The following is a 24,537-nucleotide window of genomic DNA, read 5'->3' on the forward strand; positions in this document are numbered from 1 at the left end:
AATAAAGTTTTGGGGAAATTAATTTAATTAAATTTAAATAAAATTTTATTTTGTTTAAATTTAATATGGGTAGTTCTTAAATGGATCTAATTACGTTTAATTGGGCTCTATGGGCCTAAGAAAGCCTAGTTAGGAATTTTAAATGGGACCCATTTAATTATTTTCTAAAACTTAAAATAATAAAATATCTCTCTCCTCCTTGGCCCCACTCTCTTCCTCACTCCCTATTGGTGCCTTCCATTTTTTTTCCTGTTTTCCTATTGGTTGAAACACCTCACCCATATCCCAGTCTTATTCGAATTCTGCAATCGTAGTTGTTTAAGTCATCTAAACTTTATCACCCTAAGACTCCAAATCCTACCACACCTCTTCCTCATTCCCTATTGGTGCCTTCCATTTTTTCCTGTCTTCCTATTGGTTGAAACACATCACCCATATCCCAGTCTTATTCGAATTCTGCAATCGTAGTTGTTTAAGTCATCTAAACTTTATCACCCTAAGACTCCAAATCCTACCACACCTCTTCCTCATTCCCTATTGGTGCCTTCCATTTTTTCCTGTCTTCCTATTGGTTGAAACACCTCACCCATATCGCAGTCTTATTCGAACTTTGCAATTGTAGTTATTTAAGTCATCTAAACTTTATCATCCTAAGACTCTAAACCCTATCACACCTCTCTCCCAAAACCCTATAAATACCCTACTAGAGAAGAGAAGAAGGGAGGATGGGAGAAAAGAGGAAGAGAAAATTCAGAGCTATAAGAAATTTAGAGATATTTAAGACTCTTTGAGTTCTTCCTTATTTTTTTTTTCTCTTCAAGAAGATTTTCAGACAAGATTTCTGGAAGGTCAGTTTTTATTGTTTTCTTTTCAAGATCTATGCCACACAACATTTTAATTCTATGCTCTTTGTCTTCAATTTATTTTATATGTTCATATAGATCATGTAATCATGTTTAATTTGAGGGGATACACAACTCTGCACATATTTAGTTTCTGTCTCTCGTACTTTTATTATTTTTCTTTATTTTCTTTATTTTTTATTACAAACAAAATTGGTAAGTAGCCCTAAGGTAAGTGCCAAAGAGGGCATTTGCGTGGAGCTTATATGGAGCTAAACGGGAGTAAGCCAGGGATATCATTGCCATACTAGAAGAGAAGACCCTTTTTTAAGGGTAGCTTGCCCCAATGGCAACTGCATTTACCAACAGGTAAGTAACTCTAAACTTATCGAATAACCCTTGGCATGAAATTGTAGTAACAATAGAACTTTTATTTGGTAAATTAAAATTAACCTTGTTTTTAATTTAACTGACTTTTGCATGTAATTAATTTAAATAAATACTTTGTAAATTAAAATTAATCTTGTTTGTAAATTAAACTAACATTGGCATGTAAATAAATTTAATTTAATATTTGGTAATTGTAAAATAAATTTGCATGTTAGAAATCTTTATTAGGTTGTGATTGTTTGGGCCTTATGTGATATTAGAATAAATTACACATGTACATAATTAACTTAGTTCAATTATCCTTAGGGTAACTTGGTGAAAATTAATTAATTAGATTAAATGAAAACATAGGGTTATTTGAAATTGAATTTGTTTGTAAATTAAATTCTCAATAATAAATTAATTTTAGTCATCTGGTAAATATCATTTAAATAATTAGCAACCCCATAGATAGGAATTACTTGTGCATGAAAATTGTGTGTAAACAACAATCCTTTTGTGAATTACTTGCGTGTGTAGGATTAGAATTGCATTTTTTAGGATAAAGATTAATAAAGGAATAATAAACAAGACTTCTAGAAACATTAGTAGAGGACTGGCACTCGAATCAACGAGGTTAGACCAGGCGTAAGGGGTGCCTAACACCTTCCCCTTACGTACCTACTATCCCGAACCTAGACATTGGGCTATGGTAATGACTGTTGTGGAAACTCTGCAAGGAGTAAGTTGCCATCCATGACCCTCAGAAGAAACACTGAATATGTCCCGGTTATTACCCGGGTGGCGACTCCTGTCTATCTATGCCTTCGTGGCATAAATCCTTAGTACCGTGGTAGTGTTATGGGAAGACGGTACTTACCAGTGGATTGATTCTATTAGGCTTGTATGAAGTGCAAGTCTAGGAAATGCTGTCTAAGGAGGTGGTATTTAAGTGAGACCATTGTGACTCCACCATCTTTCCTGGGCATTACCTGGTGCATTTTATATAATTCCAATGGATGATATTTGGCCTCACGCCCCCACCCCCACAGTTTGGTGACTCCACTGGGGACTAAATGGATAGTTACTCCAAAATGTTTCTATTAGTCTAATATTATTCCTTTGTTAAACTTTTTGCATTGCACTACACTATCACACGGATCACCCTTACCCTTTTAGCCTCGTTAGTACTAGCCAAGGAGACCATGGTTCTACTCGAGCTATGACGAATTGGTGAATGCTAGCACCCCATGCTCGTACCTTCGAGTATATAAAAGAGCCACAGCTCCGGCCGTTGTGCTTAATGCACAAGCTCTCACATGGGTGACCCTTTTCCTACCCAATAAAGCCCATGAGCCATAGATTTCAACCCTAGGTACCTCGTAGATTTTTGTTGTGCTGGATTCGTATCCTTACTGTTCAAACCATAAGTTCTAGTGGTAGTTGAGATGAACCTAGGCCTATGCATAAACCCAATGTGTGTATAGGCCCAAGTCCATTTTAAAACCCATGTTAAGCAAGAGGATGCTTACTTATGGTTAAACTTTAAGGATACAAATCATTTGTTTATAGAGGAAAGGTCGTCCTGGACCACCTCTTCTTGGTGCGTCTAGTGTACCATAGCCTAGGATAGAATTTCTTACCCTACACGTGAGAGTTGAACGTATAAGGGGGCGAAGATTCAGTTCTGGAGACATTCTTTTCGGTTTATCATTTAGTCTTTGGTCCGATTTTAGTTCAGTTTATACAGTTCGGTTTTGGTTCAGTTTTGGTCATATTAGTACGGTTCGGTTTTGGCTTTATAAAGGCAAAGGTAAAAATGAAAGTGCATATTCATGCATTCATGCATTGCATTTGTACATAGCATAAGATGTTAAAACATTGTATTTTTTTTTCTCTTGTAGTAAACATAGCTTTAGAACACATCAGGAAGACTTCTAATCAGGTCACTTGGGTTAGGGAGGGAAAGAGATTAGTAAGAGTTATACTTGCACAAGCTAAAATGGAAGACACTAAGGTCATGTTTAGACAGATGCTTGAAGAAGCTTTGAATGCTAAGATGGCTGAGCTTGAAGGAAAAATCATGGCCAACTTTGAGAAGAAGTTAGAGATGGGTGGGCCTAGTGATGTTCAGGTGAAAAGGCCTGAAGAAGAGACTAGTAAAAAGAAGGCCTTTGATGACGTTTGGGATGAAGAAGATTATCTCCAAGACAAGGCCAAAAAGAAAGAAAAGGGGATAAGTGAGGAGATTAGAGTTGTTACTGAGATGATGGAAAAACTTGTGCCAAGGTGAAAAAGCAAGCTGAATTTACTGGAATGGGGCTGTTAGATGCAGATGACTTTGACATCCAGTTGGATGGAAATCTACCTGAAAAATTCAAGATGCCTGATTTGGTTAAATTCGATGGTACTAGTGACCCAAAAACCCACCTCAGGTCTTATCTTATAGTCATGAAAACAACTGGTTTGACTAAGAACCAAGTCACTCAGTTCTTTTCTATGTCACTAGAAGGGGTTGCATCTTCATGGTATCATGGGCTAGAAGCTACTGTGAGAAAAGATTGGGAGGAGCTAGTTAGGAGATTTGTGCAACAATACTCCTATAATACAGCTTTAGATGTTACCCTGAGAGACTTAGAGACCACTAGGCAAAAACCAAATGAAACCTTTTCAAAGTATCTATGAGATGGAGGAAAAAGGCCATGAAGATGACCAATAGGCCTGCTGAAAAGGATCAAGTGCGATTGGTAGTGAAAAGTCTGCAGCCTAGTTATTATGAGAAACTTTGTTATTATCCCTTGGCTACCTTTGAACAGCTATATGATGCTGGGGTATTAGTGGAGGATGTATTGAACAATGAAAAGAAGAGTTATCAGCCCAAGAGGGGAGGATACCAGTCAGCTGGCAACATTACTGGGGAAAATAAAGTCATTGAGGTTCAAACCGTGTCCCGCACCCCTAGAAAGTTCTCTCAATTCAACCAACCTCTATCTAAAGTCTTCGAGCAACTCAAAGCTCGGGGTCTCCTCCAACCCTTGGCACCTAGACCACCACCAAACCCACTGCCACCCAATTACAATGCTAACCTATATTGCCAATTCCATCAAACTCATGGCCATGACACTGATAGATGTTTTCGGCTAAAACACGAAGTTCAGGACTTGATCGATGCTAAGAAAATAGCTGACCCAGAAAATCGACCGAACACATGCACCAACCCAATGCCCAACCATAATGTTCCACCTCCACCAGGACTTTACATGATTTCCACCACCTCAATTGACCCTGACCAAATTCTCAACCTTATCCAACCTATCCAAAAGCTTGATGAACCTCGATCTGTAATGACAATTGATATTTGGGATAGTTCCAGTGATGAGGAAGGTTTGATAGATGTTTGGGTTGACTCTGACAGAGAGGAAAAGAGTAGGGTGAGCCACATGACCAAGAGTGGTAGATATTATCCTGATCCACCCATGGAGAAGGACAACATGAGAGGGAAAGCCAAGGTGTTGGCTGAAGAGGACACAGATGAAGAGGATGATCAGTTCCTTAGGCAATTGAAGAGGACTCAGGCTAGTGTAACAGTATGGGAATTGCTATTGGCATCAGAAAAACACAGAACCGCACTGACTAAGGCCCTAAGTGTACTCAAGGTTTCCACAGAGATAACTCCAGAAGAGATTGCCAAAGTTGTGCTTATAGAAGATGGGGGTCATATTACTTTCTCTGATCATGATCTCCCAGCTGAGGGGAGAAACCATAGTAGGGCTCTGTTCCTGACCGCCGAGGTTGGAGGGTGGAAAGTGCCTTGTGTGATGATAGATGATGGGTCAGCCATCAACGTATGCCCTCTGAAGATTTCGCCAAAATTAGGAATTTCTATGTCTGAACTAACTAGTTCTGATCTGGTTATCAGGGCTTATGATGATTCAAAGAGAAACGTGATAGGGGTATTCAAGACTATGGTTAAGGTGGGGCCTATAGAGACTGAAGTTGAGTTCACTGTGCTAGACATCCCCATGACATTCTCCTTACTGTTGGGTAGAATCTGGTTCCATCCCTTAGGTGGAGTCCCCTCTACACTCCACCAAAAGATCAACATCCCGCACCAAGATGGTGTAATCACCGTCAATGCTGAAAGAGATGGGGAAGTAGCTATGCTGCAAGTGGATGGTTCGGTACCACTATTGTCTGGTTTCCAAGTTGCTGGAATCTATGGAGACTGGATGGACCCGAGGGTGGCCACTATGATGAAAGAGATGAAGTTTTTTCCTGGCATGGGTTTGGGAAAACGAGCTAATGGCTTAGTGACTTTTCCAGAAATAAAGGGGCAGATCACTAGATATGGGCTGGGCTATCAGCCAACTGAAGATGAAGAGGGACTCAAGCCCACCAAGTTTATCAGGGAGAGCGCAATTGCATGGACTGATGACCAGGAGTTGCCGCATGTTGAGGAATTAGAACAAGAGGTCAGTGCCATCAAGTTAAGGTCTGCATGGAAGCCAAGCACTTGGACCTACACCCCTAAGTTTGAGTCTGTCTTTTGTAATACTCATAGTAGTGATACTGATATTGTTATTTCTGATGTACTTGATGACAATTTTGAGGCAAAAATAAATAATATGACTAGTCCTTTTGCTTACTTGTTTGATGTTCATCCTAATGGCTACACGCATGGCATTCATAATCATTTAGAATCTGTTTCTATTAATGCATTAAAATCAATCTCTATTAATTTAGGTACACCAGATGATCCTAAATACATTAAGTTAGCTGAAGATTTAACCCAAAAAGAAAGAGATAAGTTTATAGCCTTATTAATAAAGTACCAAGAAGCATTTGCCTGGTCTTATAAAGATATGCCGGGAATTGATCGAGACATAGTACAACACAAGATCCCCACAGACCCTAACATGAGGCCAGTAAAACAAAAGAAGCGTCGCCTTAGGCCAGAATGGGAAGAAAAGATAGCTCAAGAGGTGAAAAAGCTCATTGAGGCTGATTTCATTAAAGTAATTGAGTATCCCGAGTGGTTAGCCAACATTGTGCCAGTTCCCAAGAAGGATGGGCAAGTTCGGATGCGTGTAGATTATAGGGACCTGAATAACGCTACTCCTAAGGATGATTTCCCATTGCCTCACATCGATGTGCTTGTTGACAGTGCTGCTTGCATGGCCATGTACTCTTTCATGGATGGTTTTTCGAGATATAATCAGATCCTCATGGACTTGATAAATAAAGCAAAGACAACTTTTATCACTGAATGGGGGACTTATTGTTATAAGGTCATGCCTTTTGGGCTAAAAAATGCTGGTGCGACTTATCAGAGAATGGCTACTATGTTGTTTCATGACATGATGCACAAAGAAGTTGAAGTATATGTGGATGACATGGTAGTAAAATCCCCAACTAGGGAGAGACATTTTGAGGCATTAGAGAAGTTCTTTCAGAGGGTCATCAAGTATAAATTGAGACTGAACCCTAGCAAGTGTGTGTTTGGGGTCACTTCAGGCAAACTGTTAGGGCATATAATCAGTAGGAAAGGGATTGAGGTTGACCCAGATAAGGTGAAGGCAATCCAGGAGATGCCAGCCCCGAGAACAGAAAAAGAGATTAGAGGTTTCTTAGGAAAATTATAGTACATTAGTAGGTTCATCGCTAGGCTCACAACTACCTGTGAACCAATTTTTAAGCTACTAAGAAAGAATCAGCCAGTGGTGTGGAATGAGCAATGTCAAGAGGCATTTGAAAAGATAAAGCAGTACCTGAGAAATCCACCAATTTTGTCACCACCCATCCCTAGCATCCCTCTAATCCTCTACCTATCAGTGGAAAACATGGCCCTGGGAGCAATGTTGGCACAAGAAGTAGAGAATCTGGAGAGAGCCATCTATTACATCAGTAAGAAACTCTTTGCTTATGAGGAGAATTATTCACTAATAGAAAGAACCTGTCTGGCTGTAATATGGGCAACTAAGAAGTTAAGGCACTACTTTCAGACCCATCGAATTATTGTAGTATCCCAGATGGATCCTTTAAAGTACTTATTTGAAGTATCAATGCTAGTTGGAAAATTGGCCAAATGGTTGGTCCTACTGTCTGAATTTGATATTGTGTATGAGACTCGAAAAACCATTAAAGGGCGTGTAGTGGCCGAATTTCTTTCTGAAAATCCAGTTAATGAAGAGGAAGAAGTCGAAATAGCCTTCCCGGATGAGAGTCTCAAGCTAGTAGAGGTCCAGCCATGGAAAATGTACTTTGATGGGGCCATGAATAAGAGCAGAGCCGGTATAGGGGTAGTTTTGGAAGCACCGAATGGAGAACAATTGTTAATGTCAAAAAGGCTATGTTTCCTAACCACTAATAATATTGCAGAATATGAGGCTTGCATTTGTGGCCTAGAGGCATTAATAGCTGTTGGGGCTAAAAAAGTGGAGGTGTTCGGAGATTCAATGCTAGTGGTTTCCCATGTTAAAGGTGAATGGGAATTGAAAGAAGAAAAGTTGAGGCCATACCTAGAGTATACTAAGAAACTATTATTTAGCTTTGAGGAAGTGACAATGAAGCACATGCCTAGAGCTCAGAACCAGATGGCTGATGCTCTAGCCACGCTGGCATCCTTATGGGAGAAGGGTGATCAGAAGCTGACCCAGCCAGTTATCCTGATGAGGAGTAGAATCCCATGCTATGAAGGGTTAATAATAGCACATTTAGATCTAGAAGATGAGATGAAATGGTATGAGGACATAAGAAGATATTTAGAGGTAAGAGAATACCCACAGTCAGCCAATAGTAGGGATAGAGCTACAATTCGTAGATTAGCCACTCAGTTCACTTTGGCTGGGGGGCAACTCTACAAAAGGTTCTTCGAAGGACTATTGCTCTTGTGTGTGACAAAAAAGCAGTCTGAGCAGATAATGGAGGAAGTACATGCAGGAGTGTGTGGTCCTCACATGAACGGAAGGGTATTAGCTGGCAAAATTTTAAGATTGGGCTATTACTGGTCTACCATGGATACTGACTGTGCTAAATTTGTGAAAAGATGCCATGAGTGCCAAATCCATGGGAATTTGAATCACCTACCGTCCAGTGAACTCTACAGTATGACTTCACCGTGGCCATTCTCAATATGGGGCATAGACATTATTGGGAAGATTTCTCCCACGGCTTCTAATGGCCATAGATTTATCATTGTGGCAATTGACTATTTCACCAAGTGGGTTGAAGCTGAATCTTATAAAGTAGTAGGGGCCAAGCAGATAAGTAAGTTTGTTCGAAAGAACTTGATTTGCAGGTTTGGGGTACCCCATGAGATAGTATCAGATAACGGCAGCCAGTTCAAAGGTGATTTCTTAGAATTAATTACCGAATTCAAGATTAAGCATCACAAGTCTTCACCATACAGGCCACAGACTAATGGAGCAGTAGAAGCAGCAAATAAGAATGTGAAAACCATTTTGAGAAAAATGGTTGAAACTTATAAGGATTGGCCTGAGAAGCTCCCTTATGCTCTTTGGGGTTATCGCACTACTACAAGAACATCCACAGGGGTAACTCCATTCTCTTTAGTGTATGGGACTGAAGCAGTGCTACCCATTGAGCTAGAGGTCAAATCCTTGAGAGTGATACTAGAAGCTAAGATTCCGAAAAATGAGTGGGCCCAGAAAAGATATGAAGAACTAGCTTTGATTGATGAGAAGAGGATGCGAGCCTTGTATCATATGCAGGCTTATCAAAGGAAGATAGCAAGGGCCTTTAATAAGAAGGTGAAGCCAAGAAAGATCAAAGAGGGAGACATGGTTTTGAAACAAGCTCGGCCCATCCCTTTTGATCCAAGAGGAAAGTTCAAGCCAAATTGGGATGGTCCATACATAGTCAAAAAGATCTTGTCAGGAGGTGCTGTAAGAATATCAGACCTGGATGGGAATGAATTTCAAGAACCAGTCAACTTAGACAAGCTCAAACGGTACTTTGTGTGAGATAGGCCCGCTAGGCTGTAAACTTACAAAAGGCGGTCTAGGCAAAAGTAAGGGTCAAAGAAAAAAGAACGAAAGAAAAAAAAAGAAAAAGAAAAAGAAAAGAAAAGAAAAGAAAAGATGCTAGATTGAAAACCTGCAAAAGGCAGTCTAGGCAAAAGGAGAGATGAGAGAAGATCTGGATGGAAAACCTGAAAAGGCCATTTGGCAGGTTATAAAGCTTATTTCTAACTTTGGAAGGTTAGAAATTTAGCAAAACTAAATGTAAGAGGGAGTAATGGTGTACCTGAATAAATAAAGAAGTTTTTATTGCATTAACTAGGAATAGATTTTATTTAATTATGATTGTGAATGTTTGTGTCTTGAGGGATACATCAAATGATTAAGTAATTGAATTGCATTGTTTTGATTTAATCTATGCCTTCTGAGTATGACAAGATAGGTATTTGATATGAATGCCCTGATAATTATCTTAAAAAAAAAAAGAAAAAAGAAAAAAAAAAGAAAAAAAAAGGAGCTTGCTAGGTGGAAAACCTGGAAGGGCCGCTTAGGCAAAAGTTAAAGCAAACCCGCTGAGATGAAAATCCAAAAGGACATTTCAGGCAAAAGTTAGGGCACAGAGAATGGAGTTCATGGAAGAGAAATGAGTCAAGGCAGAAACCATGGGGGAGAGAAGAAAAATAAAAATCAGAGGGAAATTGTATTGTGACCTTAAGGAAGTTTTTTTTTGTGAACAGTTCTTCTCAAAAATTTTAAGGTTATAAGAAAGTTTTTTCAAAAAGAGGTCCCCTAGAGGACTAAGTTTTTTTAGAATCTCTAGTAAAATTAGCATGCCCATGATAGGAAGTAGCATACAGGAAGCATAAAAATCAGAGAGAATTTTGAGACCCAATCATCCTAATTTTTTTACATTTCATGACAGATATTTTTTGGTAAGTCCTTGGACGTTGTTTAGGGCACATGACATAGTTGTGTAAGGCATAGAAGAACATGCATCAACATGTCACCTGTAGGTGTGTAAGGCATAGAAGAACATGCATCACCACAGTTTCAATTGTCGAACTACGAGAGGGTCTAATTCTTCCTCAGGATAGCGAGGGGGATACGTAGGTAGTTTAGGATCGCGGTCCTAAATACGAACCCACAACATTTCATGATAGATATTTTTTGGTAAGTCCTTAGACGTTGTTTAGGGCATATGGCATAGTTGTGTAAGGCGTAGAAGAACACGCATCAACATGTCACCTGTAGGTGTGTAAAGCGTAGAAGAACATGCATCACCACAGTTTCAAGTGTCGAACTACGAGTGGCTCTGATTCTTTCTCAGGATAATGAGGGGGATACGTAGGTAGTTTAGGACTGCGGTCCTAAATACGAATCCACAACATTTCAAATCGCACAGTTGCCATTGTCATGAGACCATAGCTAGTCTCATGACACAGAGTGTATCGACAGAGCAAGATGCACTCAATTTTTACATGACACAGTTATCACTGTTATGAGACCGTAGCTAGTCTCATGACGCAGAGTGTATCGACAGAGCAAGATACACTCATTTTCACATGACACAGTTATTACTGTTATGAGACCGTAGCTAATCTCATAACATAGAGTATATCGATCGAGCAAGATATACTTGATCCTCATAGCCAATGTTTCATAGTTATTAGATTTTTGAGTTTCACTTTGACGAAACTTGAGCAATGCTTTCGCATTGATTTCAACTTTCGCCAAAGTAGGGGGCAAACTGTAGACCCTTAATTTGTGATGAGTATGTGCATTGAGGCCGTGGGAAACCCGATGATGAAAAATTATATGACTGTAAGATATAATTGAAGGCATGGAGCTGAATTATTAATTCCGTGGCATGATCTTGAAAAAAATAAAAATAATAATAAAGTTTTGGGGAAATTAATTTAATTAAATTTAAATAAAATTTTATTTTGTTTAAATTTAATATGGGTAGTTCTTAAATGGATCTAATTACGTTTAATTGGGCTCTATGGGCCTAAGAAAGCCTAGTTAGGAATTTTAAATGGGACCCATTTAATTATTTTCTAAAACTTAAAATAATAAAATATCTCTCTCCTCCTTGGCCCCACTCTCTTCCTCACCCCCTATTGGTGCCTTCCATTTTTTTTTTTCCTGTTTTCCTATTGGTTGAAACACCTCACCCATATCCCAGTCTTATTCGAATTCTGCAATCGTAGTTGTTTAAGTCATCTAAACTTTATCACCCTAAAACTCCAAATCCTACCACACCTCTTCCTCATTCCCTATTGGTGCCTTCCATTTTTTCCTGTCTTCCTATTGGTTGAAACACATCACCCATATCCCAGTCTTATTCGAATTCTGCAATCGTAGTTATTTAAGTCATCTAAACTTTATCACCCTAAGACTCCAAATCCTACCACACCTCTTCCTCATTCCCTATTGGTGCCTTCCATTTTTTCCTGTCTTCCTATTGGTTGAAACACCTCACCCATATCCCAGTCTTATTCGAACTCTGTAATTGTAGTTGTTTAAGTCATCTAAACTTTATCATCCTAAGACTCCAAACCCCTATCACACCTCTCTCCCAAAACCCTATAAATACCCTACTAGAGAAGAGAAGAAGGGAGGATGGGAGAAAAGAGGAAGAGAAAATTCAGAGCTATAAGAAATTTAGAGATATTTAAGACTCTTTGAGTTCTTCCTTTTTTTTTTTTTCTCTTCAAGAAGATTTTCAGACAAGATTTCTGGAAGGTCAGTTTTTATTGTTTTCTTTTCAAGATCTATGCCACACAACATTTTAATTCTATGCTCTTTGTCTTCAATTTATTTTATATGTTCATATAGATCATGTAATCATGTTTAATTTGAGGGGATACACAACTCTGCACATATTTAGTTTCTGTCTCTCGTACTTTTATTATTTTTCTTTATTTTCTTTATTTTTTATTACAAACAAAATTGGTAAGTAGCTCTAAGGTAAGTGCCAAAGAGGGCATTTGCGTGGAGCTTATATGGAGCTAAACGGGAGTAAGCCAGGGATATCATTGCCATACTAGAAGAGAAGACCCTTTTTTAAGGGTAGCTTGCCCCAATGGCAACTGCATTTACCAACAGGTAAGTAACTCTAAACTTATCGAATAACCATTGGCATGAAATTGTAGTAATAATAGAACTTTTATTTGGTAAATTAAAATTAACCTTGTTTTTAATTTAACTGACTTTTGCATGTAATTAATTTAAATAAATACTTTGTAAATTAAAATTAATCTTGTTTGTAAATTAAACTAACATTGGCATGTAAATAAATTTAATTTAATATTTGGTAATTGTAAAATAAATTTGCATGTTAGAAATCTTTATTAGGTTGTGATTGTTTAGGCCTTATGTGATATTAGAATAAATTACACATGTACATAATTAACTTAGTTCAATTATCCTTAGGGTAACTTGGTGAAAATTAATTAATTAGATTAAATGGAAACATAGGATTATTTGAAATTGAATTTGTTTGTAAATTAAATTCTCAATAATAAATTAATTTTAGTCATCTGGTAAATATCATTTAAATAATTAGCAACCCCATAGATAGGAATTACTTGTGCATGAAAATTGTGTGTAAACAAAAATCCTTTTGTGAATTACTTGCGTGTGTAGGATTAGAATTGCATTTTTTAGGATAAAGATTAATAAAGGAATAATAAACAAGACTTCTAGAAACATTAGTAGAGGACTGGCACTCGAATCAACGAGGTTAGACCAGGCGTAAGGGGTGCCTAACACCTTCCCCTTACGTACCCACTATCCCAAACCTAGACATTGGGCTATGGTAATGACAGTTGTGGAAACTCTGCAAGGAGTAAGTTGCCATCCATGACCCTCAGAAGAAACACTGAATATGTCCCGGTTATTACCCGGGTGGCGACTCCTGTCTATCTATGCCTTCATGGCATAAATCCTTAGTACTGTGGTAGTGTTATGGGAAGACGGTACTTATCAGTGGATTGATTCTATTAGGCTTGTATGAAGTGCATGTCTAGGAAATGCTGTCTAAGGAGGTGGTATTTAAGTGAGACCATTGTGACTCCACCATCTTTCCTGGGCATTACCTGGTGCATTTTATATAATTCCAATGGATGATATTTCGCCTCACGTCCCCACCCCCACATCAGTATTGACAGAGTGATGAAATTTGGAAAGAGAAGAGAACATAGTATTGTCCCAAAAGATAACATGAAGAGAGATGCGTAACTTATTAGAAACAGGATCCCAACAACGATACCCATTGTGTTCAATGCCATAACCAAGAAAACAACATAGACGAGCACGGGGTTCTAATTTGGTATGTTCATGAGGTTGTACAAGAATAAAAGAAACACATCCAAAAGGTTTAAGGATGGAATAGTCAGGAGCTTGTCAAACAACTTTTCAAAAAGGAGATAAATTATGAAGAACCAAGGTAGGAAGACGGTTAATAATATAAATAGCATGAAGAGCTGTTTCTCCCCAAAATTTTTCTGGACATGAGGCAGAAAGAAGAAGAGTACGCACAGAATCAAGAATATGGTGATGCTTGCACTCGGCTCGCCCATTCTGTTGAGAGGTGTGAGGACAAGAACGTTGAACAATGGTGCCTTGTTGACTAAGAAACTAAAGTAAAGAAGAATCCCGATATTCCATGGCATTGTCTGTTCGGAGAATTTTAATGTCACAAGAGAACTGAGTTTTAATCATTTTTGCAAATGTGATGTAAATTTGTGATAACTCAGATCGATGTTTCAAAAAATATATCCAAGTAAACTGAGAATAATCATCAATGAATATCACAAAATAACGAAAACCATTTATTGAAGAAATAGGAGAAGGACCCCAAATGTCAGAGTGAATTAAACCAAAAGGAGTGTCTGAAGTAGTATTATTATGAGAAAAAGATAATGCAGGTTGTTTTACAAGCTGACAATTTAAACAATTAAATGACTCAAACTTAAAAGATCCTAATAATCCACGAGAAATTAAAGGTTGAATTTTACTGGCAGAAGCATGACCAAGATGAAGATGCCATTGGTGAATGGAGGAATTAGGGATTGTAGCTGCAGACACAAATCTCTAAGGAAGATGTAAAGATGCAAGGTCAAATAATCGACCCACTCTGCGACCCTCCCCAAGAATCTGTCCCGTTTGTGGATCCTGTACCTAGACACCATAGGGAGAAAAAAATAATATTTAGTCCTTTTTCACACAACGGACCAACAGAAATAAGATTGAGTGCCAAATTAGGGATATAATAGGTATCAGGGAGATGAAGATTTGAGATAGACACATGACCAGTATGTGTGACGTTCATTTTAGTACCATTTGCAGTATGGATTGGTGGTAAGGAAGATACAGGTTTTGCAGAAGATAAGAATTTAAGATTAGTGGTCATATGATTACAACATGCAGAGTCAAAAAGCCGATAAGAATTACCCGGAGTGGCAGACATGGTAGCAGGAGAATTAGAAGAGATAACCTATTTGAATAATGCCTCAAGATCACTCATGGTGATGGCAGTAGAACCCTCAGTAGCAGCAACAGCAGTAATAGAGGAAGATCCAGGCTTTGAGACATTCTTCAATTTAGAATGCCCTCCTTTTGGTCTTGGAGGGCGTGCGGGACAATATTCAAGAATATGACCGTAACCATGACAATATCTGCATTCTATTGTAGGACAATATGCAAAAGCATGACCAATTTGATTACAATTCTTACAGAGTTAATTGCTAGATTTCTGATGTGAGAATCGAATAGTTGCAAAAGCAGTTTCAAATTGAGGAATTTTATCTAAACTGAGACGAGTCTCTTCAAAAATAATCTCTTGAATAGCAGTATCCAATGATGGGAGTGGATTTCGATGTAGCAGGGACGCTCGAACGGCCTCATATTCTGATCGAAGAGCCATTAGAACTTGAATGAGATGAAGATGATCTTCACTGATTTTGGCCTGAGATATTTGATTCCAAATGGGTTGGACCTGGGCAAGAAAATCATTTACAGATTGACCTGCTTCTTGTTTTAGATTATGAAGAGTAGTCCACAACTAATAATAGTGGGCAAGTCCAGTGGTCTGATATCGATTAGCCAAAAAATCCCAGATTTCTTTTGCAGAGTCATAATTAGCAAATTGGATATGGATGGACGAGACAAAGGTATTGCGAAACCAGGTGATGATCTGATGATTTTTACTATCCCAATCCTCAAGATGGTCAGCAAATTTTGCATCAGTTTCATCGTTCTCTCTTGTCGGCGTAGTGATATCTCCGGTAACAATACGCCAAAGCTTGCGACCTATCAAAAAACTTTTCATTCCTTGAACCCAAAGATTATAGTTGGAACCAGTCAGAATTGTTGCAATAGGTTTTGAAATATCATAATTCTCCATTGATAACAAGATGAGGAGAAAAAAAAATGGTATAATAACAGGAATGAAAGAATGAACCAGAACAGGTTGTAGAGAGAGAAGAGAGACCCCAGAAGCTAGAAATAAAAGTTTTACGGCTCTGATACTATATTAGAAGAAAGAATACAAGTAATGAAGGAAAAGATTGTGTATTTGTCTGTGTCTTATTTACAGAGATATTACATCTATTTATACATGAGAATATAAGCTAATTTAGACAAGAATAATAATTGCTATAATTATGCTACACAAATCTCCTATAATCATGCTAATTGGTGCAATTATGCTAACAATCAGTTTTGCAATCAATTATTGTAACTGACTGAAATCGGTTGTTATTAGCAACTAATTTGTGATTTCATTTTTTGTATTAAAATAATTAATTTTAAAAAAAATTATCAATAGATTCAAAAATCGGTTGCTAAAGCAGTTACTAATCGATATTAAAAAAACTTTAAATATACAATTAGTAATCGATTTTAAAATTGATTATTATTAATAGTTGATTTTAAAACCAGTTGTTAAAATTTATTGCTAATAACAACTGATTTGCAATCGATTACAATATCAACTCATTTTTGTAACTAATTGTAAATCAATTGCTATATTTTTTCTCTAAAAAAATCTCAGTCTAATTTTTTTTTATTTGCAACTGATTTTACAACCAAATTTTCCCTCCAAAAATTTTTATCCAATTTTTTTTATTTTATTTCTTTTATTTGCAACCGATTTGTAAATCTATTCTAACAATAACCGATTTTGCAACAAATTTTTTCCTCTAAAAAATTCTTACTCATTTTTTTTATTAGTTTTTAAGTTTAATTTGTAACAGATTTACAAATTGGTTGTTATTAGTAACTGATTGAAATCAGTTATAATTATTAATCGATTTTACAAAAAATTGCGAATCAATTACAAAATTTTCCTCTAAAAAATTCTCGCTCAATTTTTATAAATAAAATTAATTGTTAATTCGCTTATGTAAACTCTTTTTTTTTCCACTACTGATTTCTTTCTTTTTTTTTTGCTTCCCTTTTCTCTTATTTTCTTCATCTTCTTTTTTATTATAATCTTTTTTATTTATCATCTTTTTTCTAACATATTTTCTTTATTTTCTATATCTGTTTTCTTCATTATTTTTTTCTCATCTATTTTCTTCTTCATCTTCTTTTTTTCATATATTTTTTTTCATCATCTTTTTATTTCTTATCTATTTTCTGTTTCATCATCCTTTTCTTTCTCATCTATTTTCTTCGTCATCTTCTTTTTCTTTCTCATCTTTTTTATTTAATTTTTTTCATAAAACAAATATTTTTATACAAATATATTTTTTGTTAGTAAATTATTTGTAGTATTAATTTTTAGCCATTTTTTTGTTACAATATATATATATATATATATTGTAATTTTTTTAATTTATGTTATAAATATGTTTTTATATTTAATTTTTTGTTAATATTTTTTATAATACTTATTATTATTATTATTATTAATTTTTATAATATTTTTATATTCATTTTAGTACTAACTTTTCATTGATAATTTATTATTTTAGTAATTTTTAAAAATTTATTTATTTGATAATTTATTTTTTTTTATAATTTTTTAAAATTAACAACTGACTTTTTGATTGCTAAATTAGTTGTAAATAACATTCGATTTATAAAATCATTGCAAAATTACAAAATTAAAAATATCAAATTTTTTTTATAATTAATTATGTTTTGGTTGATATTAACAACCGATTTTGGTTGCTAAATCAGTTGCTATTAACAATCTATAATTTTTTACCAAAAATTTTATTTTTTTAAATTTAATTAATTTAGCAATTGATTTGATTGTCATTACTATTTGCAACCAGATTCATTGCAACCTACTAAATCAGTTGCTAAATCAATTAATCTACTGATTTTAATAAATTGTTAATCCTTTCTCTCTCTCTCTATATATATATATATATTGTAGTGATGGAAGTCAAGCGAGAAATCTATATCATAGCACGGATACTTAAGTAAATTTGCTAGTTTTTCTTTGTTTACCCACTAATTCTAATCTGGCATGTTGTTTTATCGCAGGATTAGCAGCTGATCTTAGTTCACCGGAGGATTTTTTATGAGGTTTCTGATTTCTCTCAACGAAAAAGGTCATGAAACTATTATACTAGGTCGGAGTTTGGGTTATATATAAAATCATTTGCATACATTTTTTACTATATAATTGTATAATTGGTAATTTGTTTATAAGATATTTTATATGGAAATCAAATCGAAGAATCATCTTTTGTTGTGGGTTTGTTTAATAAATTACTCTTCATAGTACAATTTACTGAAATTTGGTTAATGGCCTAAATACGTATGCGTCTGTTGAATTGGGAATTTTATCCACAGGTGGATCAACTTAGATTTTAAGAGGGAACTGTAATGAATTTCCGGTAGGGTTAACATTAGAGCTGAATAACTTGACTAACCAAATGACATAAAATATGCTTGCAAAAACGGAAGTTCCTTTAAATAATAACATAAAATATACTTGCAAAAATGGAAGTTAATGTGAATACCAACTCGTTGGAATAGTTATAATTTATGAATATGAGTATTACATTTACTGGGCAAAGTAATAATTGTATAGTCATACAATATAGAAAAAGGTAAAAAGAATAGACACAAATTTACGTGGTTTGATTTATATCCACGAATAAAATAAGAGGAAAAAAAATTCTACTATGATGCAAAATAATAAAATAAAATTATTCAGAATTCTCAAATCTTAACTTTAGTATATTTCTCAAATTTTTCACAATATTACACAAAAGGCTAAAATTACAATATTTATATTAGTGTATATCCAAACTCGAAGGCCACCATTAACCTCACAAAATATTCAAATTAAATCGTAGTACGAAACTTTTGAGTCAGATAATAAATTGAATCTATAAAAATATATTCAAAATTCAAATCATATAAATAACAAAACTGTTATATATAAAGAAATTTAGATTATGTTTGTCACACCCTACTCCTCTGTAAGATGTAACATGATCCCGTAGTACACCTAATGAATTACCGTACTTCGTCTACCGATAACCCATTAGATATACTACAAGGGATTTTAAAACAATTTTCGTGCAATTTAAATCATCGATTAAAATTTGGTGTTATAAAATTTTTTTCAAAATTTCGGCAAAGTGCCGGCTGTATTTTGAGAAAACAGTTCTTCAAAACCTGCAAAGAAATGCTCCCAATTTGTTTTCCCAAATACAACTTCAATAACCTCATTTCAATTCACAATTCAATTCTCAATAAACAATTTATTTTCAAACTACTCTCATCATAAAGAAACATTTCATTGATTACAAGACTCAAAATTTATAATACAAAACTATTCAAGAAAATGAAATCTCAAATTTACATTTACAATAATTTACATTTAATTACATACCAAAATATTTTACAAGAGTTTTTATACAACTGCTCAAATAATTTACATACATATTATTACATACATACATCAAAACCTATATACATGGGTATACCTATGATATACCTGGAGCTGATCTGAATGTATCCTCAAAGAAACTTACTCACTGCTCTATGCTCTTCTTACCTGCGACAGCATACAAAGCTATCACTGAGTGGTGAACTCAGTGGTGCACAAATATAATTTAAAACATAATACAATATATATTGACAAAATTTACAGTAAATAATTTGGAAATCTGAATACTCATCAAATTCCAAAACTCAAAATATTCATTGCCAATAATGTGAATCATTTGTATAAAATGACTTCGATCACAAAATTCCATTTATCAAATCATGACTAACCATTTAAGTAATTCCAACAAAATCAATTATACATAAACCATAATTGAATCACAATTCTTTACCATTCAAAAGCCATTCTGTATCTCAAAAATCATTATGTATCTCAAAAATCAATCTTTATCTCACTAACTACGCAAGACTAATCCGAAAGGGCCATATTCGATGTGATTCTAACTCCCTATGGTCGGGGAGGTCGAATCAGATTCTAACTCCCTATGGTCGGGGAGGTCGAATCATCGTGCACAGTACACACCACAATAATGAATCTTCCGCAAGGGCCAAAACGATAAAATAAACTTAGATCTAACCTCAAATCAGAGGAAAATCTAAGCCTGTGCACGTACCATGGTAATCAAAACACAACTAACTCCATTGTCTTCTCAACAAATGAGAGAGACGGGTAATAACCTAGTCAAGCATCTATAGTGAGATATAAAACAATATCACAATCCTTTTAGTGAGCATAAATCACAATATAATTAGATTCAAAGTCAATTCCAATATCCACTAATTTTTATGCTCATCACAATTCAAATCATAAATTTGCACTTTTCCATCAAAATTACCATCACAATTCAAAACATGTTCTATCACAATTTTCCAAAACATAATTTATTCAATCCATAACAATGCTTAATAATTGTGGAAATACCATTTCACAAAGCCAAATTCATACATACTATAACAATCTCAATAATCATTGAATTAAATCCAATGCTTGATAAACATAATTCATAAGAAAAATATATCATTTAATCATATGAAATATTCAGAACAAAATCAGTTAAAACTAGTTGTGCACAAACCTCTGATGACTGTCTCCTGGTTTGGACTCAGTGTTTCCTTCTCTTTTCCTGAGTCTTTGGTAACTGAGAAACACAATTTGAAGTGTTTGATTAATTTAAATTGTCTCTAACGATAATGTTCGATAAGTAATTCACTGAAAGCTATTATTTGCTTAATCACCTAATATACCGACCCTCGATGCGTTCTAGGTAAATTAGGTTTTAGTGTCATTAATATGTCACATTCGATAGGGTTTTAGGGTTGGTACGTGTTACCAATTTCAGTTCCGTGTATACTGCCTTTTCTTGCATTTTGCTGGATTCCGGGATGCTAGTTTGACCTAGCCGGACGACCTAGTTCCCTCGGTTATCGGATTTCGGTCAAAACTACAAACTTGTAGATCTATGTCTTATGGAACGCGGGGCAAAATTTTAGGTCATTCCGAGTTAAGTAGACCAAGTTATGGTTATTATACTATTGCTGGTTAAATGGCATCAAATTAGGTCAATTTTAGGTCAATTTGGTCAACTTTGGTTCGGCTAGTTTTTGGACCCGAACTTGTGCAAGCTGTTTGACTTGCTTATGGTCATTTCTGGGCTTTGGTGTCTTCATAAGACTTGTAGGTATGGGTCTTAACTATTCATGTTTAAAATTTCAGGTCAATTGGACCTGTTTTGAGTGAGTTATGGCCTAAACACTAACTGCTGCCCAATTGGTCAGTTTTCAGGTTTCACTTGCACTTAATCCGAATTGGTCATTTTTCATGTCACCTTGCAAGCAGAATTTTGGTATGCTCTCTTAATGAAAGTTGGCACATTTTGTGCCTAGTTTCACCTCCAATTGGTCTCATACCAATTGAAGTTACACATTTAGAGTTATAGGCTAAAATGCATACTGCCCTTAGTTACCTTGCTTAAACATACATCAATGACACATTTACCTTACTATATGTTCACTTCCCTTACCAATTCTGTTTTGGTACGTTACCAAAACCATATACCACTTCATTTTAAAGTCACTTTGGGCAGATTACAATTATCCTCAATACACCAATTAAAACTCAAATTTACAAAGTCTAAGTACAATCACATATGCACCTAAACATTACTAATTCTTACATACACTTTACACAATCAATCTATATACATATCCATCAATCCTTAATGTCAATATTCTGCCAATACCTTCATGAACACATACATTTATCCAAGAGTCCCAAGGCTGCCGAAAATGTTCCTCAATACCCAAGTGTCCTACAATTCATCAATTTCCATTCCAAGTGCAAAATCACCATATACATATGGAATAATTTACTAGGATATTAAATCCCTTAATCAACATTATTTCTCATCAAATATATGTACAAATATTTCATTAAATACATAACTCCATGGCTATCCAAAATGAACATATCAATAACTTCTCAAACTTGAAAATTTTCTTCACAAATCCAACGCCCATAACATGTACACAAAGTTTAACAAAGCAATCTTCAAAAATGTAAACTTACCTATGGTTGGGACTTGCCAAACCTTGATTAAACTTCTTGATTTTGGTATCAAGCTCTTCCTTATGATGTGTAGACAATCTTTAATGAAGAATTCTAAGTGTTTAGAGGTGAAATGGAGAGGTTAGGTGAAGCTTAAAGAAAACGGCAATGGAGGTTTATCCTTCTTCAATTCGGCTAGGTTGAGAGCACTTGGAGAAGATGAAGTTTCAACTTGGATAATGGAATTACAGCTGCCATTTAGTGTTTAATTAAATCCCTAGTGGTCCACTCACAAAGTTTAAATCATATAATAAGCTTAATTCTCACTTATTCCACATTAAACTCTTAATTCTTACTATTTACTTTAGGTACCACCAAATTAATTTTTCATTTTATTTTCTAAGTGTAATATTATTTATTTTTAATGGACATTTAGGTCAAAAGACAATTCGGGATGTCAAATGACCATAATGCCCCTGTTCAGGTTGCATTCCCAATTTTTCGGTAACACCGGGTTTTGTCTGTTTTTCGATTTCTCATTTTTCTTTGTACTAATTATTTAATTTTTCTTTGATATTTCTAATGATATTTATACTTCAATAAATATTTATTGGAGTCCTAAAAATATTTTCCAGGGTTTCCCGCAGTCCAGGGCTAGTCAACGGTCCACGCCGTGACTTCTCGGTACGGTCACCCATCGCTAGGTTTCCCGGCTCGCTTAACTTGGTTACATTTCTTTGCTATTATTTTTCCTTTGTTTTTCTTGTATTTTCTTTTCTTGTATTTTATTATTTTATGTCTCCTCATAACGAAGTGTAGTTCTAGGCATCCTAGCTGTCCGGACAACACTGGTCACCGGAATAGTAGAACGCACTACCGAACTTAGGGGTGTTACAATTCTCCCCCCCTTAAATAAATTTCGTCTCGAAATTTTACCTGGTATTAGTCTCTGAACAGCTGTGGGTGCTGTCTCCTCATATCCTCTTCACGTTCCCAAGTAGCTTCCTGGCCTGAATGATGGTTCCACAGCACTTTAACCAGGTGTATCTGTTTGTTCCTCAGCTGTTTCACCTCATAAGCCAGAATTTTTATGGGTTCTTCCTCATATGAGAGGTCTGGATTTACTTCAATCTCTTCAACTGATAGTACATGAGATGGGTCTGATCTATACCTCCTTAACATGGACACATGGAAGACATTGTGTATCCTTGCTAACTCTGGAGGTAATGCCAACCGATATGCCAAAGAACCCATTATTTCCAGAACCTCATATGGTCCAATGAAATGAGGACTCAGTTTCCCCTTTCTGCCAAATCTCATAATCCTCTTCCAAGGAGAAACTTTGAGGAATACCTTATCACCCACTGCATACTCAATATCTCTTCTCTTCAAATCAACATAGGACTTCTGGCGGTCTGATGCAGCCTTGAGTCTATCTCTGATCAATCTGATCTTTTCCTCTGTCTGCTGAACAATTTCTGGCCCAATCATCTTCCTTTCACCTACTTCATCCCAACATAAAGGAGTTCTGCACTTTCTGCCATACAATGCTTCATATGGAGGCATCCCAATGCTTGATTGGTAGCTGTTGTTATAAGCAAACTCAATCAAAGGCAAGTGTGTATCCCAACTACCTTCAAATTCAATCACACAAGCCCGTAGCATATCCTCCAATATCTGAATAACCCTCTCAGATTGGCCATCTGTCTGTGGGTGGAATGCTGTGCTGAAGTTCAATCTAGGTCTTAGGGCTCTCTGAAGACTACCCCAGAATCTAGAAGTGAACCTAGGATCTCTATCAGATACAATCGATACTGGCACTCCATGTAATTTTACAATTTCATATATGTACAATTTGGCCAATCTTTTAAGGCTATAGTCCATCCGGACTGGCAAAAAGTGAGCAGACTTGGTTAGTCTATCAACTATAACCTATACTGCATCATGACTATTTTGTGTCCTCGGAAATCTCATCACAAAATCCATAGTTATCCGTTCTCTTACTATGTTTCATAGGGTGCTATTTGTATGCTAGCTCGACACTTATTATTATATACAATTTCTGTTAGTGGGAGTTATCTGTCCCATCTCCTCTCGGATTCAAGGACAGAAGTTCTCAGTATATTCTCGAGAGTTTATTACATTTTACAGGTTATTATTATCATTTCATTTCATTATTTATAGAAGCTCAACGAGTTTTAAAATTTACCTGAATCACTTGTTTCGACTGTCCATCCGTCTGAGGATGATAAGTCGTACTGATATCTCTAAGCTTATAGCAATTACTGTGGTACAGGTAATTCACATTAATATAACTGAGTCACTGACTCTAGCTACCTTACAAGTGTAATCGTTTGATAGGCTAGTTCTGAAGTTTTAAATTTCTGACTAAAATTTTCACATTTATTTCCAGTACTAGTACTGTATTCGGGTGCAACTGTATCAATTTATAGATTACTTACAAATATTCTTAATTTATTTTACCACGAGGAAGCACATAGCTCTACACAATAATCCCGTGTCGGTACTATAATCTGCAGCTTACAATACAAACATCGAGAACATTATATAGTCACTACGTTATAACCTCATGGATTAGGTTTTCTAACATCTTATCTTTCTCGAATCCACTAATATCCTAAATCGATTCTGATTACAATATCCATTAATAATTACTAACAGTAACATCTTTGCCCTCATCTAGATCAATTCTATTACTGTAACTTACTTTTAGGTCCTCTTGCCTTACATTAAGTAGGCTCGCCAATTAGCTTTATAATTTTTGGTGTGTTAGAAAATACTTTTAACTAACAATTCTTCC

The sequence above is a fragment of the Hevea brasiliensis genome, chromosome 2 (genome assembly GCF_030052815.1).
Source record: "Hevea brasiliensis isolate MT/VB/25A 57/8 chromosome 2, ASM3005281v1, whole genome shotgun sequence".
Lineage (NCBI taxonomy): Eukaryota > Viridiplantae > Streptophyta > Magnoliopsida > Malpighiales > Euphorbiaceae > Hevea > Hevea brasiliensis.